Source organism: Rattus norvegicus, chromosome 9 (assembly GCF_021556685.1).
Source record: "Rattus norvegicus strain SHRSP/BbbUtx chromosome 9, alternate assembly SHRSP_T2T, whole genome shotgun sequence".
Classification (NCBI taxonomy): Eukaryota; Metazoa; Chordata; class Mammalia; order Rodentia; family Muridae; genus Rattus; species Rattus norvegicus.
The window spans coordinates 60,614,449-60,631,657 of NC_141542.1; the positions used below are offsets into that span (position 1 = coordinate 60,614,449).

The following is a 17,209-nucleotide window of genomic DNA, read 5'->3' on the forward strand; positions in this document are numbered from 1 at the left end:
CTGTTGGCTTCCCTTGTCTTGTAGACTCATCACCTTGACCTCTGTTTTCCTGTTCACACACTGTTCGCCCTGTCCAAAATATCCCCCTTTTATCAGGATGCACCTCATACTGAAGCAGAATGCATGCTAATCACTTCACATTAACTGATTGCATTTGTAACAGTTCTATTAACAAATGAGGTTCCACCCTGAGCTGTTAAAGGTTATGGCTTCAGCATGAACTTTGGGAGTGGGGGAATATTCAACCCCTTAGCCAGACTAAAGGAGAAGTAGAGATTAGAGTCAGACTCCATGTGATCCAGGCTTCCTGGGAACAAGTCTATCTGGTAGGAATAAAGTGACTTCCGCTTTATCTGTCATTTCCAGCTTGACACTAGTCTAGGGAATAGCCAGTTCTTCAAAGGCACAGGGCAGAGTCTTCATGGACTTGATTTGGTGCTAGCAATAATGACTTTCCTTTGGCATCCTGCTTTGTTGGAGTTATAGACTAGGATTTAAAGACTTGGTGCCAGTAGACTTGTCTCTTTTGAAGGCCATAGACAAAAATCCAGCCCATGACTCAGCTATCCAGTCCCTAATTATTGAATAGTAGGTGTTAGGATAGATTAATCACGATTACAGCTAGATTTCCCTAATTGTGGGTTCTTTATCTAATGGTTCATCTAACCATGCTTAAGAAATACTCCAAACAACCTTCTAGAAAGCTCCAAAGAGCAAATCTTGAATTTTCTGCATGGAGAGTATTATACCACATTGCATGCGTGATGCGATATGCAGGCGGTGTGCTAGGTATGCCTGAGGTAGTACATATGAAGATGTGCGTAGGTTATATGCAAACTTGATACCTTACAGTGCACTTGAGTGTCCATGTATTCTGAAGGTCTGGGAATGACTATCTGTAGATACATGCTCTATAGAAAGCCAAATGCCTGAGGGAAGAAAATAAACCCCACTCTCATCCAATAGACAAATTTATCTGAAATTAACATCATTACATTGATATCAGAACTGGCAAGTTCAGGCGCATCAATGACGTAGAAAGTGCAATGTGTACGGGGCTCAAAAAGCAGAGTCCTTGCTCTATTGGACACCTTGTCCTGAAGTCTTATTTTCTTAGTTTATTTATTTAATTTAACAGAAAATATGTCTTGATTCCCTCACTATGCTAACATTGGAATTAATATCGGTACTTTTTTTTTATTAACTTCCCATTAGCCTTTTGCTTCTCTTTGGGTCCTGTAGTTGTATGTGAAGTCAATGCAACCAAGAGGGATTCCCAAAGAGAAACTACAATGGAGGCCACTCTCCCAGATTCCAGCTGCAAGTTCCTCAACATGCTACTTGCTTGACAGTTCATGAGCATCAGAAAGCAAAAGTCACAGGAAACTGCTGCTTGGCTTAAAGATGAATAGATAGCTTGGAATTGTAATGTGTTTGTCGTTTTGGCTCTGTGTTTGCTCTAGCTCCCATCTACCACAGTAAGCATGACACAGATTCCTGACCCTGTGAACTCTCACTACTTCCTGGCTTTTCTAAGTGTGTGGCAGACTAGGCTAGAAGGTCAACATCTTATGGTGGGAAGAGTAGAGGTCCATGGGAAAAGACTTGATTTTTCTCAGAGAGGACAAAACTATAGAGAGATGAAGTAGTTATGGAAAGGAGGGGGTCACAGAAAAGGCAAACATCTTTCTGATTTATAATTTCCTTTGTTTTGATTTTATTTTGACTTCAGGATTATAGCTCTTGATAAAACATGATCTACAGAGCAAACTGCAAGTTACTTAAACTCATAAAGAGTATTAAAACCAGTTTTCTGATTATTTTGTTTGTTCCAGAAGCTATGACTAGATTATGTTCCAGATTAAATGCTGCCTGCAATCTGAAGTGCCATCACCCAACATAGCTTGGGTTGATCCTCATTCTTTAATTGATTAAGACATCTATTGTCTATATCAGTATACTGTCAATGAATTCATTGGGCTTCATACCAAAATCATCACAGAATTACTGGTTCCGTGCTAGCATTTTAATCATTTGACCACATCTATCAGCTGACTAGGAAGTCAGAGCAAATGCAGCATAAAGCCCACTGTATCAAGACATTAAGTTGCTCGTTTCTTAATTCTCCTACAACTCAAAGCACCCACGAATCCAGCAGCATTCCCTAGTAGCTGAGAGACACCAGGAATAAGCAGGGTGTTTGCTTTGATCCTGATCTAGGCAGTGTGATCATGGACCAGGTCTTTGGGGTAGTTTTTCTCTTCCCATTGGCCCCAGGGTAATGAGGATATTCTAGGTTTTGCAGCACGACTGAGGCCACCTCACATCTGAGGACATGTTCAGATATGAGGAACAGACAAAAGCAGAGAGATCACCAAAAGCAAGATGGCACCAGCACAAAGACAGGACACCTTTGGTTACTGGGAAACCACTTGATTTCAAAAACTTATTTCATAAGCCCTGCCATTGACACCTTACAAGTACAATTATCTGTACTGTAGATAAGTGTGGACAAAAGGACAGAGAGGAAGACTGGCTTGATATTTGATGAGACTTTCGACATTGGCATCAGAGTCAAACACTCTCCCTTCTCCTGTATGTGCATGTAGGCCTGTGCCCACCACAGTGCATATATGGGGGTCAGAAGATAACTTGTAGGACTCAGTTCTCTCCTTTTGCTGTGTGGGCCCTTGGGAGAGAACTTAGATCATCAGCTGTAGTGGCACGTGTGTACCTACTAAGCTGTCCTGCCTACCACACACAGATTTTTAGTCCTAACAATCTTTCAGTATTTTTAACTAACATGTGAACAATTCTTTATTGTTGCCGTTACTGTTATTATTGCTGTTATTATTATTGTTGTTGCTATAGTGATTGAGCAGGTCACCCTATTTTTGCTGGAGGAAGAATGTTTATCTTTGTATCTTGCGTCCTGGCTCAAAGATAGCCGCTTCCTCTGCAGCAGGCTAATGGCTACACACGTTGTGGTCTCCAGCTCTGTCTCCACTGGATGCTGAGTTCTATCATTCGCATTAGTCAAACCTCCCTGGGCTCTTTAACAAGCAGATTCTGTTCCCACCAAGAAAGAGAAAAGGAATTTTCCAGATCTCTAGAAAGGCAATGTGCTTTCTGTCTTAGCCACTTACCGTCCTTGTTAGCCTGCCCCAGACAAATCACTGTTCACTGTTGATGTCTGAAAACCAACCGCAACCACGCTACCTCAACTGCAACCACGCTACCTCAACAAATGCAACCACGCTACCTCAAGCACACTCCATAATGGGAGCCAAGAGTAACCAAAATGGGAATGAAAAACACATGGCAGGGATGGAAGCGGCATGCTCTCTCAAGCACCTTTGCACTTTGCTCTGTCTGGACAAGCTTCAGAGGGCTGCTGAGGCCGCTCTACACCAGCACCCCAGTGCCCTCTCTCTCTCATTAACAGGAAAGGGGCCGGTGATGGGAAAGTCTGCTTCCTACATCAACTTTCTGCCCCATGACAGGGAAAGGCTGGATGCAGGAGCAGTCTCACAGATCCTCAAACAAATCAGTTAAGGCCTGGCCTTGAGTTGGGGTATTTTCTACTCATAGTGTGGCATGGAGCACGTTAGGACAGAATGCACACAGGCAAATGCTCAGCACATCCCACACAGAGCACACGGCCTGTGCCTGTGCCTCCCCAGAGACCACAGAGGCTGCAGTTGTCGTCATCACAAGAGCTATTTAAGCTTCTCGGAGAGCTCCACGCCCATGGTTCTATCACCTTCCTGGGAGGAGTACAGACTTTCAGTATTGATTTATCTATCTTCCTTCCTTCCTTCCTTCCTTCCTTCCTTCCTTCCTTCCTCCCTCCCTTCCTTCCTTCCTTCCTTTGTTTCTTTCTTTTTTCTTTTTCAAAAAGACATATATTGATAGAACTGATGTCTTGATTAGGGTTTCCATTACTGTGAAGAGACACCATGACCAAGGCAACTCTTATAGCAGACATTTAACTGGGGCTGCATTACAGGTTCTGAGGTTGAGTCCCTTGTTACATGGCAGTGGGAAGCAGGGCAGAATCCCGACAGGGTGAGAGTTCTACATCTTCATCCAAAGGAAGCCAGGAGCAGCCTGTTTCCAGGCAGCTGAGGGTAGGTTACAAAGACTACACCCACGATACACTTGCTCCAACAAGGCCACACCTCCTAATAGTGCCACTGCCTGGGCCAAGCGTATTCAAATCACTACAACTGAACAATTGGGAAGACACTTCATCAGCACTCTCAAACCTTGCCATCCACAGAGGGAGGATTTTTGAGTTAATGCATATTATGAGATAAGGCATTCTAACCATCCAGACGAATGCAGAAAGAAGGCAAGCAGAACAGTCTAAAGCCAGAGATCAGGAACTCAGCAGCAACACTACTCAAAGGACAAATGTGCCTTCCACAGACACAGCACTGGGATAATGCTTGCTATAATACACTGCTGTGAAAGAATTCTTAATCTTCCTTCCCAAGATGAAGTCTCTTTCTGATTTTCTACTTTTTCTAATGTATTTCATTTTGCTATTCAGAATACATTGGGCTGCATCCACGGAATTGATATGCTAATACCATGACTCCTAATATGCTAGAAAACTGTAAACGTTGAAACATTTTGTGAAAACTCAAATAAGGAAGGAGTGCTCATGAGCCTTTGGAGAGGACAGCAGAGATAAAGGCATTCTAACTCAGGGCAACGCCACAAAATAGCAAGTGAACAGGGCCAGAGTTCCAACACTGATAGCCATTGCACTTCAGAGATAGTGCAAGAGGCTCACAGAAACAGCATGTAAACAACTGAACTCCAGCATTTCTGATCTTCTACAGGAAAGGAATTCAAATATTTGAGGGTGCAGGCAAGTTCACAGAGGCCCCGTGTTTACCGTGTAGACAGCATTGCTGGGGCCCTTGGTGTTCCTATTCTGAGAATTTGAGCCAATGGATTTTGGCTCTTCCTTAAGCAAGGGCAGCAAAGACCTTGCCCAGCAAACGTTGAGGCCTGACATCCAAACATGCATCCCTTAAGTGATGGGGACACATTCTGAGAATGTAAAGTTCATCATCCGGCAACTGTCACTGTGTGAACTTCAAAGCACATACTGCCTCAACCTTAGATGGTGTGGCCTCCTACATGTGTAGGCCAGAAGGGTCAACCTATTGCTTCATACTGTAGCTCTCTACAGCATGTTACTCTACTGAGTAGGGCAGGCAGTTGGGACATCACGGCAGGCTTCAAGCATATATAAATACTGAAAAAAGTTCTCAGTGTGGGCCATTTTGTTTGTCTGTCTTACCTCTGCGACAAGCACATGGAGGTATCCATACTGCTCTGATCTAAATGCTGTTCTGAAGCATTTAACTGTCAAGGGGGCCTCAGCTTGGGAAATACATTTTATAAATGCTGTGGCCATCCTTTGTAGGGAGAGATGAAAAATGAATGTCTACATGTATACACGTGAATGCCTACCTACCTACAACCCATATATATATACGTATATATACATATATATACATATATATACATATATATACATATATACATATATATACATATATATACATATATATATATCACACACACACGTATATATATATATATATATATACATATATATATATTGACCTCTCTTTTCTAACTCTACAATATAAACATCAAGCAAGAGATAGACATAGAGCAACCAACTGGGTGCAGGTGTGTACCCCCATTCCTGACACTCATGATTATGCCCTGTCATCCAGAAGTTTGCTGAGGGTCCCCTCGTCCCTTCTGCCCAGCTTACAGCTCTGGAGGCTTTGTATATTTTTGTATGGGGAGAGTCCTATGCTTCTCGTGTGAGGCCTAGAGAGGGATTATCCGACAGGTTTGAGAGTCAAAGCGTTGGCAAATGTTGATGCTCAGTAAAATGATGGTTCACAGTGAACCTCAGAAGCTAAGTTCTGCCCTGATCTTCTGATCTCCTGACCTCCCTTCTGACCTCGTGACCTCCTAATCCTCCTTTCTCTCATTCTCCCTTGAAGCAAGCCACAAGAACCCAAATTATTCTTTCTATAAGCAGGTCATGGAAATCTGAACGGTGGGTCCTATTTCCCTCAAGTCAGTCATGAAATATAAAACATGTCTTCTAGCTTTTCTGTGTATAGGAATTAGGGGTTGAATTATTTTGTGTGTGTGTGTGTGTGTGTGTGTGTGTGTGTGTGTGTGTGTGTGTGTGTGAATATAGCCATATGTGTACCATGGTGCATGTGTGGAGCTCAAATGACAACCTCTGGTTTCGGTCCTTGCCTTCATCTTATTCGAGATAGAATTTCTTTGTTGTTTGCCACTCCATATACCAAGGTTGCTGATCTGAAAACTTACAGGGAATCTCTCATTTCCATCTCCAATCTCACCATAGAGTGAGTCAGTACAAATGCATGCTGTGCATAGCTTTTGTGGTTTCTGAAGATTCAAAACTAGGTTCTTATGTGTGTGTGGTAAAGGCTTTACCCACTGAGCATTTCCCCAGAACCTCTCCCGCCTGTTCATTTAAAAGTCAGCCACAAAGAAATGTTCTAATCTATCTTGTCTGGGAGTAGATTACAGACTTCTGGTTCAGAAGGGTCCGGCCTCACACCTGGGAGGGAGGAATGCTGCACAGCAGGCCACGAACAATGGGAATAAGCCCTGTGGGTTTCTCTCTTGTCTGTTCCCACTGGGTCATCACTTTTTCCCAGCCACATTTCTACACACCAGCTCTTGTCTTATTGACCCCAAGCATGAAAATGGATTGTTCTTCCTAGACCTGTGCTCTTTAATCTGAAGATTCTTATTGTCAGACACCCCCAACCACCCAAAAAAAACCTGGACAAATAGCTAACTGAGGTACCTATTAGCATACCAAAGTGCACATTGGCAGCACCAGGCTCACGAAGAGGCTTCTGTCTACTTTTCTCACCCCTGTCTCCCTACCCTAAATCTTTCCAGTCCCTTCCCCTCCCCTCCCTTCCACTTCCCTCCCCACCTTCCCTCCCCTCCCCTCCCCGTCTCCCAGTTTCTCTTTCCTATACAAAACTGCCATTTCAGTTCAGCACTTTCTTGGTCCTCCATTCATGGCTCTTAATCTCTCTTCTCTTCCTTTCTAATCTATCTTGCCCTCCCTCCCTCCTCTTATGGCCTAGTTCAGTCTACTGGTCATGTCTAGTCTACTACTCTTGCTCTCTGCTCTGGACTCTGACTCTCTCTCTCTCTCTCTCCTCTCTCTCTCTCTCTCTCCATACTTTCCTTCATATCTACAATAGAAACCATCTCCTCAACTATGCTTTGGAGGAGTCATGTGCTCATTTTCATTCACTTAAGCCATGTAAAACTACACTCAGATAAATGCTTTATGTATCCTGTTTACCTGACAATTGCTATTTTATTTCAGCCTATTCCATTATTTGGCCTTCAGAGAAAAAGTCAAATGTCACATTGTAAATATCACTGTCCTGCCAACTGCTCTCTGACCTCTGGTCTCCCTTTACACCTATGTTTTTGGACCTAAATAAGCTCCCATCTTCGCACATCTCTGTCTCTGTCCATCTGTCTCTCTGTCCATCCCTTTTTGTCTCTGTCTCTTTTTGTCTCTCTATGTCTCTCTGCCCCCCACCTCTGTCTCTAGGATATTAGTCCCTCTACCTGGCATCATCTTTGCTAGCCTTGGAAGCCTGTGGACTCTTTCCAGTCTTGGGGGCTTGAGAGTCCCACAGACCCTGCAGCTTGACTTTGAACTAGTCACTACCTATTCTAGATAGGGCCATATTCAAGTGCTGCAGACACGTGACTATACCCACACTTTCCTTTTTCCTCATCCATCATCTTATTCTGCCCTGCCTGCTGGTTTGGTGGTGTAGCTTCTTCCTTTCTACTCTGGCCACCTTTCTCTTGTTTACTACTTGGACCTGACATACTGAGCTAGGTCAGCCTTTCTGTTGGGCCCTCTCAAGTGTTAAGATGCTCACTTCATCTGATCCTCTTGGCTCTGGGCTCCCTTCAGGGTCTGTCTGCTGCTCCTTGTATTCTGTGAAGGCACCTGGTTCCTGATGAATGGGAGGCATGGCTCAGCCTGTCTCCACGGGGCTTTCATTTCTCCCCAAGACTGACATTTATCACATATCTGTGGTCTCAATCATATGTTTGGGGATGCAGTGAGACTGATGATTTTAAAACACCTCGTTGAGATACGTCCATTTTCAAAGTTCACTGTGAATCTGTGGCATCCTGTATTACAAATGGGAAGGACCTCTCGTAACTACTGAGCACCATTCAGTGTGAGGGTTTAAGCCACTGTTCTGCCACAGAGCCATTTTCCTAAGATGTACACATTCTATTTTTGGAACCTGTGGGCATCCTGCCTTACTCAGAGAAAGAGACTTTGCATGTGTAATTAAAGGTCATACTGTGAGGAGGTGGTCTTGGATAACCTGGCAGCTTGAGTGCACTCCTAAGTGCACTCTTGAGTGCACTCACTACCATGTGAAAGATGGACAGAAGACAATGTCAAGGAGAAATTTGAAGGTGAAGCAAAAGCAACAAGCCCTAAACACAGGCAGCCTTCAGAAGCTGAGAAAGTTAAGGAGATGAATTCTCAATGGTGTGTACTCTGTTCAAACACCTAGATTTTAATTTTAGCCTGGTGAGACACACTACACACCTTCACAGCTGTAAGACAACTTAGATTTAAGGCAGCGTACTCATGCTGGTGAGCTGTATCTCCCCGGAACTAATGGAGTCTCTGCTGGGTGCCAGTTGACTGAATTTCACTGCATTATCTCACCTGAAAGCTAGAAATTACAATAGTACCTGACTGCTGTGAAAGCCAGACCATTATTTACATGGTATTTACATTTGTTTGCATATTTGCATATTCAATAGTTATTGAAAGTCACCTAGAGATGGATATGGAAGAACATGAACACGCATAGTTTCCATATAAATACTGTGCCACTTTACTTGAGGGACTTGGACGTCTGAAGATTTTCCAAGGTGTCCTGAACATAATTCTCTATATGTACTGAGGGATAGCTGAATACATGCCATACTCATGCATATATATATATATATATATATATATATATATAAAATTTCCAGGTATATGTATAAGATAATACTTTGAATTATACATATGTGTATATATATATGTGATATATATATATATATATATAACGAGAGAGAGAAAGGTACATCAGATAAGGCACTAGAAAATATAAATTTTAGGTGGATCTCAGATGTGGTTTGATAAGAAGAGAGGAATTGTGTGATTTTTAGGTAAGTACATGATTGACAAAGGCATCAGGAAATGTGAAAGTCTTTGGCCCAGTTGGGGGAAGAACAGTGTGACCGGAGATGACTAAATAGAGGGAGATCATGCAGGATAGAACCAGGGTTTTTGACCCCTGGATCATGTAGGAGTCTGTAGGCTCTGTGGTTAGAATCTGAATGTGTTGATTTGGGAAGCCTTTCTTGGGTTTTGGAGAGGGGAAATCATGTTCTAGTTCAAGTTACAAATACAATGGTTTGCAAAGGAAGCTAGAAGTTAAGTTGAATATAAGCTGGCCTGCATGGCTGTCTGACTGTTCCTGTCACCTATGGATTCTTCCACCCAGACCTTATCATATAAATGAGGTTGACCTTGGCACTGTGAATTCCCAAGCCTCGAACTTGTTGAGAGCCCTGTTGTAACCACCATGTCTCTTCTCAAGCCTTCTCTACATGTTCCAAAGATTTTCCATCTGGAAGTGTGTGTGTGTTAAAATGGTATGGAAATTGGAACTATGTCTTCCCCTCAAAGATGCTTGCCAATGGTGGTTAATTTGAGTGCCAACAAATTTGCACCTACAAAGAAAGAGGAACCTAAAACGAAGTTGTCTGTGTTTGTATCCAATCTCTTAGCTTTGTCAGTTGTCTTAGCTGTATCACTGTGTCTTCTGACTCTAGGATAGGAAGAGAATAACGCTTGATCATCAGCCCTTAGTTCAATGTAATTAAAACTGGATTTGAAATAAGAACTATGCTGTTTTACCTGCTTGTTTTGTTTCTTCAGTTGTATTTAAAGAGGGAAACGCATCCCCTAAAATTAACTAAAAGACTGTGGCTAAAATACTAGGTGATCATTCAGAAAGAAAGCTCATAGACTTTGGAATTTATTCAGCACCATTCCTCCAACCCAACATACTGACCCCACACTGTAGAGAATTTATTTAAGGGCATATAATCATCAAATATTAGTATTTGGTGCCCAATAAAATGCCATTTAAAACATTATTGGAAGAGCCATGTTCTTGTACTGTGTACAAAAGGGTCAGGAAGTGAACAACAAGCTTATTTCCCAGCCACCATTGCAAAAGAAGAAACTGTCAGCTAAGAGAACGCTTCCAGCTCTTCCTTTGGTTTTCAATCCTTCTAGAACTCTTAATCATGCATTGACCCCACTGTTTGATTCCACAAACTGTTTCCTAGGTTGTTGGATGAGTCACTGGGACAGCTCTGAATCTGATTGGGAAAGGTAAATACAACCTTCCCAAGCTCCAGGGGGTGCTATATCCCAGGAAGAATCCACAGGAGGGGAGGTTGGTATTCCCACCTTCTGTTCAGACTCTATAATCACCCCGTGGGTGGGCCCAATCTTGCTTTCCCACTCACTGCTTCTGTGCCTCCTGAATCCACTAGGGTCTAACAGGCCTCCTCAGGCATGAGAATGTGTGAGATTCTGTGTGGATGTTGCGGGCAGAGAAATATGTTTGCTGACCAAAGCTTCCTCCAGATACACCAGCCACCAAGACTGCTGTGCTGCCCAGAACTGCCGGCATGTCAGCAGTGACAACTCAGGGCTTAAATGTGGGATAAATCAATCCCAATTCAGGTACTGTTCTAAACCTTTTTTTTACCCCTTTTCCTATTTTTATTTTGGGGAAGCAAGACACTTCTTCATTTCCTTTTATGAAATATGGAGTGTAGGAAAGGTCCCAATAACAAAAAGAAGCAAGTTGGTCCTTCTTCCTAAGTCCTTAGGCTTCAAACACACATTTAGAGGATTCCTGGGACTTAGAGAAATCGCTTTTGTTTCCATCTCTGCGTATTATTCACACTCTTTCCCACTGCCATGTTCACAGAGGTTAGTAATCCACCTCCTTTTTACAGGCTGCTGTATGTGCCTCAGATCCTGTTGGACTTCTCTTCCCAATGACTGAACCATGAGCAGAAATAAACCCTGTCCTCCCCAAGGTGGTCGTGGTGTTTATCACAGCCAGAGAGGCCAAACTTAGATTGTATATTAATATTATTAGGCTGTATGGTTTTCTTTTGGCTTGGCTTTGAGTATTAATCTGAAATTGTAACAAAAATTCCATGTTGAAATAATTTGCATTCATCTTCTATTTGAAATGTGCCTCTTAAATGCAAATGAAACACTACATTGTAAGATCCTCTTTGAAGTTAAAAATCCGATGGGAAAATTAAACAGCAGAGCCCTTGCTTAGCTGGAGAGTAGCCCGTATTCCAGAACCAAAAAAATAAAATTAAACTATATATCTTTACTAATTTTCACTTTTAAAATTCCCTATTTATGAAGCACATCTGTTATATATTAAAAGGCCCACGGTGCTGTTCGTGCCTTTCTAGTTTTCACTCACGGTGTAACACGATGGGGATAGAGTGATGAGCTTCTGATTAATGAGTGGTAATAAAAACATCAGCAAAACGAATTTGTGAGGCTGGCGAGATGGCTTATCAAGGAAATGTTTGCTTGTGTGGCCTGACGACGTGAGTCCAATCCCAGAGTCCAAGTAAAAGTGGGAAGAGAGAACAGAGTCCAAAGAGTTGTCCTTTGCCCTCCCAGGCATGCTGTGGTCCATGGCATATACATACATACAATGATGATAATTTTTAAAATAAAAAAATTAAAATACAGTTTTTACTTGTTTGATTGAGGTGAGGATAGGCCAATAAAGGCACAGAATGGTAGAGTTCTGCATGACTCCAGGGGCCTCATCAAGAGCACAGGAATCGCCAGACCCATCAGACCAAGAAGCCAGTTGGTACAGTCTAATAAAACATCTGTATGAATCTCCAGATACGTGTTCGACTCCCCATTTGTGCAACCATTAGAATGTTTTAATAAGAGAACTAAGAAGAATCATACTGTCATATAGAAAGTCAGTTTTCAAAACATTGGATTTTGAGTAGATAGTAAAAATATGTGGAGCATAAATTCAACAAAAGTAGGTTACCATACAACCTGATTATATTTATAGTTGATACACACACACACACATACACACACACACATATATATGTATATATATGTATATATATGTATATATATATAGTTTTTACATAAAGCCAAATCCTTTAAAATTATGATGACTAATATTTTAAGATGAATAAGAACCACTTAATTGTGGAAGGAAGATATAATTCCAGGGGCTATAGTTCTCTTTTTCTCTTTTAAAACTGTTTTTATATTAATATTTGTTCTTCTCTGCAAGAACATCTAGAATCAAGAGACAGTAACAGGACTGGGGAGACAGTTCAGTAGGCACAGTACTTGTACAAGTATAAGAACCAGAGATCAGAAACCCAGCATCAGAGTAAAGGCCAGGTAGACGTAGGAGCCAGCCTACAATCCCAGTGCTGTGAGGTACCAGAGGGTCCTTGGAACAAGATGGCTAGATTAGCTGGATTGCTGCACGCTTCATTCACGTACAGAGTGATCAGTGAAGAAACTTGATTTCAATCTCTGGCCTCCACAAACATGTGCACACACTTGGACGGCTCCCACACGTACTTCACACATATGGATGCAAGTACATGTACATGCAATCACATTACACACACACACACACACACACACACACACACACACACACACACACACACACACCAAAGGTAAATTAAAACAGGAGACAAGATAAACCATAAAAATGGAAAAACAGTTGTCCTCATTAGAACCACACAAAATTTCCCACTTTTCCTGTTTCTGCTTCTCTGTATTTTCTATGACAGATAAACATTATTTGTAGTTAAGAAAAACCAAAGAGAAATATAAACATTAAGAATATAGTTTTATCTCTTATTTTGGTGCAGAAAAGAGACTTAAAATCAGCACCAGGGTCACTTTATAACACGTACTGAGTATTTTGAGATGAAGAGAAAGGTGTGTACACTCTGGGCTTGGTAATTGAGGAAAAGTATAGAGTGTTCTAGAATCTTGGAGGGAAAGTCCTGGAAGCACTAAGTAGAATGATAAAATTTACAAGTTCAAAACATACTTAGTAACAGGTCGGAGCTGGACACTCGGAGGACCCTATCCTGGGAGAATGCATAGCTCTTAGTAGATGTTCTGTATTATATTTTCTTAAGGCTAGGGAGAGCATGTCTAGCTTGATGACAGAATGTTTGCCCAGCATGCACAAGACCCTGGATTTGATCCCTCGTTTTTCTATTCTTGGAAAACATTTACTTCATTACTGATTGTTGTGTATGTGTGTGTTTATGTATCTCTTTCACATGTGCATGTTGATCCACAGAGGCCAGAAGAGGGTGTCCGGTCCCTAAAGCTGGAGTTGTAGATAGTTATGAGATGACTTCTGGGATCCAGTTAAGAACAGTGAGCACTGAGCACTCTTTTCTTTTTTTTTTTTTTTTTTTTTTTGGTTCTTTTTTTTCGGAGCTGGGGACCGAACCCAGGGCCTTGCGCTTCCTAGGCAAGCGCTCTACCACTGAGCTATATTCCCCAACCCCAACAGTGAGCACTCTTAACCACTAGGCCATCTCTCCAGTCCCCTAGTCCTTTTGAATATTAGAAAAAGTTCCTAAAATATAATAATTTGAATGGATTAGTCCTCCGCTCCATGAAAACCAAAGGCTTATGTAAATAGGATGAGTCCCATTGTGTGCATGGCTTAGTCACAGCCCAGTTGATTATCGGCCTAATAGTAACACAGAATCCAATTCACACTCCACAGGAAACAAGAAAACAACAGCCACAAATCTACAAACTGTACCTGTGAAGTAAAATTATATGAGCCTAAAACTTAGGTTTTAAGTTTGGGCTTCGGAATTAATAAATAAATAAATAACAAACAATCCTGGGTTGAGAAGTTTTTTGGGCTTTTTTTTTTTTAAACTATGACAAAATTCATCACATAAAAGTCTGGCAACAGATCCTTATATATCCTATACCGTTGCCATCTGTGTCATTTTATCCATACTGAGAGTGTTGTGCAATCTGCCAGAGTCTCATTTAATCCGGTACAGCTCAGCTGCAAGAAATAGTAAAACACGCACATATTCCCTTTAAATACAAATAGCTCTGGACTTTCAAACTATCAGCCCTAGCATGTAAGTCATCTTGTATAAACATGCTTTCCCCAGAGTAATCAGACACATCAGTGATTGGCCTTTCCACCCAGGCCTTCCGGAAATACTAGGATGGGGAGGGAAAGAGGGCTCAAGTACATTGACCCCATTTTGTGTTTATGTTAGAAATTTTCTTCTTCCTTTGCTTTCTCTTGAAAAGCTCTTCTGGTTTTTAGTTCTGGTTCCCACAGAGAGAAGTCAAGGTGAGGAGGTACCCAGGCTGTTCTCAGCATCCAAGCGGCTGTTTGGGGAGCTGGGGTCCTGAGGTCCCAGTGCCTGCCTGGGTCTAGGACGCTCCTTTTGTACTGAGCACAAAGCTATCTAAACCAAGTTTGCATTTACATATGGCCTGAATGGGCATGAAGAAACAAACAAAAACAAGGCAAAGCAAAGCAAAACAAACAAACAAAACCCTTACCTGTGGGGTCAGAGGTCAGAATCCGTCCTTCTGCTCAGTGACCAGACCAGTGGAGATGAGAGCCAGCACTGTGCAGGCAGGCTCTGTGCCACATTGGATTGCCTCAATGTTGTGGGCTTCTGTCAGCAGAGTTATAAATAAGGAATGTCCACTGGCCCAGCCCAGTAGATAAGAGCCCAAGCCTGGCTCCTGCAAGCCATTTTTGGTCTCTAAATGCAGAAAGTCTCGGGCCCCAGTTGGGAAGGGGCTGATGCCATGTCCCCATTTAGCTTGGCTGTCTCAAGGACACCCACTCCGGCCTCACATGTATTCCAGCAATATAAGAACAACTGGAAGAGGGAGGCTGCTTGGTCCAGACCCTGCCAGTGTGTAGACCAGGGCTATATGCCTCACTGGAGGCTGCAGGCAGCTGGCATAAGAGTGGAAGGCACCTCTCTGGGAATATATGAGCACTTCCAAGGGCTTAGAAGGGAAAGCCTGCGGTCTCGCACTCCCTGATGGAAAGACTTTGCTGACCTTCCTTCCCAGCTATGCAGACAAGGGGATTTGCCTAGGTGACCATTCTAGATGCTCTAACACCAGGCACATGTTTGACTGTGAACTGGAATTCATTTCGAGAAAGTCATGCCTTCTCTCTCATCCCTGTTCAAGAGTGACTAGTGAGTGACTCTGTGTGGGACGGAAATGGAGGGTTTACTAGAGTCTTTTAAAGAGCTATCTATGTACCAGAAGAAACAGAAGAGTACTCCTGAGCCTCCTTAAGTTTCCAATTTATGAGCAGATGGCCATGGCATCTCATGCCCCTGCCCCCACCTTGTCCCTAGGCTGTGTGCTTGGCACTAGCTAGCTACTGAGTTCCCTCAGTAGATTGGCTTGGGAATTCATACCACTGCAACCGGGGTGTGGACAGATAGTGGGCAAGGACAGTTCCTGCAGATCTTTTTCCATTAGGGAAAACCATATACCACCTTCCTACTTAGCAAGAGCAGACTTGGCAAATTATAGAGGGAAGGAAAAAAATAGCTGCCCCCCACCCTGCTAGGACAGGCTCCAAATAAATTGATATCAGTTTAGCCAGAGAAAAACCAACTCAGTCGCATGCATGCTGTCATGAGTGACTGCTCCTAGTCAAGCAAATACCATCATAGGAAGTTCAGCTGCCCCCGCTGATGACTTGAATGAAAATGTCCTCCGTAGCCTCATAAATTTGCACTCGTAGTCCCAGGTGATAAACTGTTTGGAAAGGGTTAGGAAGTGTGGCCTTGTTGGAGGTGTGTCATTGGGAGTGGGCTTTATGGTTTCAAAAGCCCACCCCAGGCCTGCCTGTGTTCTCTCTCTCTCTCTCTCTCTCTCTCTCTCTCTCTCTCCCTCTCCCTCTCCCTCTCCCTCTCCCTCTCTCTTTGTCTCATTCTGTGTCTCCCTTTCTGTCTCTGTCTCTCTGTCTCTCCTCTCTCTCTGTGTCTCTCTCTGTCTCTGTCTCTCTCTCTCTCACACACACACACACTCACACACACATACTCACACACACTTACACACACTCACACACTCACACACACACACACACTCACACACATACTCATACTCACACTCACACACTCACACACACCTTTGGATCAGGATTAGAATTTAAAACTCTCAGTTACTGCTCTAGCTTCATGCCTATTTGCTTCCTGCCACGGTGCTAATGGACTAGTTCTGCCTACTGCTGCCATGATCCCCACCACGATAATGGAATAAACCTCAGGAACTGTAAGCAAGCCCCCAATTAAATCCTTTCTTTTATGTGACTTATCTTGGTCTTGGGTCTCTTCATAGCAACAGAGACACCTCTTCCCTTTGCAAAAGATCATCCCAGCCGAGTGCTCAATGTTCTGTACCCTCACATGGAGGGGTAAAGCTCTGTTTTAAGTATCTAGCCGCTCCCTGACACCTGGCAACTCGGCTCCTGGCCTGGGGGAGGACTAGAGTAATATAGAGGCTGGGGAAGGATAGAAGGCAGGGTTCTCCTTTATTCTTGTTTTGTAAAGCTTTTGAGAGGGGCAACTGGTTAGGGGAGGAATGCCCTTACCCTTGTAAGAAACCCTCTCATCCAAGCTCCATAAGGAAGCCTAATAAATTCATAGTTTCACAGAGTGAACTTTGGTAGAATCATGCCTCTGTTTTTCATTGGGACCTTTGGAAGAGGGGTCACCATTGCTTTGTGCCCCCCCCCAAGGTAGGAGTCTTAGCAACACATACACACTAGGATCCCAGAAATATGCAGCTTGAGAAAAAAAGTCAGATGATTCAGGCTTACCTAGCATCCTGAGTAATTCGAGAAGAATGGAGGCTTGGCCACTCTGGGGATGGAGGGAGAAGTGATGGAAGGGCAAAGAGGAGAGCTCAGCTAAT

The 17,209-nt window shown here is 42.9% G+C and overlaps 1 protein-coding gene and 1 long non-coding RNA gene across 4 annotated transcripts in view; one reads left to right on the plus strand and one right to left on the minus strand.

The window, feature by feature from the left end:
* The window catches only part of Fhl2 (four and a half LIM domains 2), a 72,625-nt gene extending 57,696 nt beyond the window's left edge, over window positions 1-14,929 (minus strand). For both annotated transcript variants that reach the window (XR_015628878.1, NM_031677.2), the window contains 1 exon segment: window positions 14,819-14,929. The gene's annotated coding sequence lies outside the window, so the exon portion shown is untranslated.
* Window positions 10,312-11,384, plus strand: LOC148003708 (uncharacterized). Of its 2 annotated transcripts, none has more exons than XR_015629116.1 (3): window positions 10,312-10,546; window positions 10,711-10,903; window positions 11,182-11,384. It is a non-coding gene; the product is annotated as an uncharacterized LOC148003708 (long non-coding RNA). The 2 variants fall into 2 exon arrangements; XR_015629117.1 differs by having other exon boundaries at window positions 10,345-10,610.
* Window positions 14,930-17,209: the final 2,280 nt, after the last annotated feature.